Genomic DNA, 2,094 nt, shown 5'->3' on the forward strand with positions numbered 1-2,094 from the left:
CTCTTACAATGCACCCAGCTTAAAGTGTGGTGAATATTTTATGGCATTGAACGGATTCAAACAAAGATCCGAAAACTAGAGCTCTAACTCAGGGTCAAACTATGACCAATGCAGTTAGAACAATATGTTAGTGTGGCCTGTGAATATATGGACTGAGAAAGAAAAGAACACTTGTACAGCATTGCTTTTTAGTCGCTGAAAGTTGTATCTAACTTGTATAAAAACAAAGACACATGGAGACTATATGTTTGTGCATATAGAATATCCTGTCCTGATCAGAAGTTGAAGCACAGTGCTTGCTCGATACTGACCTAAATTAATTCATTTATTTAGTAACAAGTGTCTTCAGGTTCATTGATTTTCGCTAAGAGTAACCTGTTGGGATCCACAAGACAACAGTAGTGTACCATGTAATAAATATGAATTATCTGAATTTCGCTGTTTTATAAAAAGAAATAGACAATAAAAAATAATGTAGTGAAATTTGATGTTTTAGGGAGAAGCTTTGCCATGTATTTTTGTGCTTTACTGGCTTAATTGTTGCATGCAGTTATATTAGGAAAGGTTTCGTCAATTAGGGATTGTCTCCATCGTGCGTGATCAATTGATGTGCTACTTTGAATACACAATTCGAGTTGGACATAACAGTTGAGAAGACTTCTATAAGAGGTAATGTACTTGTTGGATTAGAGAGCATGTTTTGAAGTTACATTGTTGGTGTTTCTTAGCATGAAATGCCATCTCTATCACTCATAAGTTCAACATGATGTCCAAGATCTTCAACTAAGCAGACACAAATGAATAAACATGTGGATAAAATACTTGAAATTGGAGTTATTTAATTATCCACTTATTCATGTTTACTTCTTCTTCTTTTGGTAACTACAAGTCTACAACTATAACTGATACAATGTTTTGTATTGAGTATTAACGTCTAAGTTTTGTAGCTCATTTGTATAACTTTCCTTTTCCTCAGCTTGACGATGCTTTGGAGTTTTTAGGAGAAATTGGATTTATTAGAATTTGGAATTGGCAGTGTAGTTTAATCAGGTCCTTTTATTTATGCCTTAATCAAATGCACCTGCTATATTTTAGAAGGTAATTAATTTAGTTTTCGCTAAAATATGATACTTACCATAGCTTTAGCTTATGTTAATGATACAGTAGTTATTTCACCAACTTTTAAGCAACTTATGTTGAATTTGGAGAAGGTATTTCTATGACTACAAAGACTAAGTTAATTGTAAAAATAGGAAACTATTATCTTCAGAAAGAAATTTCCATTTTTGGGAAATCTTACTACGTTAGACAGAATAAGATTAGACAGTAGTGAAGTAGATGGTGTCTTGAATTATTCTAAGCTTTCCCTAATTAAACTTGTTCGTCATTTTCTGGTTTCACTAGATATTACACGTATTTCATTGTAAGTTATTGTTACGTCTCCGTTCGTTAGTTAATTTTCCGTAAAAATTATTTCCGAAGAAACTCTAACGATACAAGTCCTTTCTTAAATAAACCTGGTTTATTCTTTCTGAATACAACTTTGCAATACACTTAATTTCAACAGTCGCGGTATAACCAACGCTATAACTCACAACGAACGTCTCACGTGCCCAACAATATTCTCTGTCCGCATACATTCAATTACTCATTACATTTTGCCGTCACGTTGTGACCGTCTTATATATAAAAGAATTCCGAGATCTAGTAAACTCCCGATATTTCAGAAAGGGACGTGAACGTTCGAGAGGCTTGTGGCGTGATACTATCGTCACGTGACCTCCGATGTCGTATCACTGCCCCTTCCTTAGTGTTGTTCGTCCCGAACAATAGCCACTTACACTAAACCAATAACAATTAACAATAACTTAATTAAATGTACAGAATTACAAACACAAAATTACAATTCAACAAAGTCTCTTAATTTTACGGGACGTATCTTCTTCCGTACTGGTCTCTGTAGCGTTGGCTTCTGCTTCACATGGAGTTCATTTGCTCCATCAGAAAATGTCCTGTTATCGGTAACAGTCACAGCAGTGGTAGTAACTTCATCACGAGCGTCACCATTTTCCTTCTCAAAACTGAGTAGAGTTT

The sequence above is a fragment of the Limulus polyphemus genome, unplaced genomic scaffold (genome assembly GCF_000517525.1).
Source record: "Limulus polyphemus unplaced genomic scaffold, Limulus_polyphemus-2.1.2 Scaffold243, whole genome shotgun sequence".
Taxonomy (NCBI): Eukaryota; Metazoa; Arthropoda; class Merostomata; order Xiphosura; family Limulidae; genus Limulus; species Limulus polyphemus.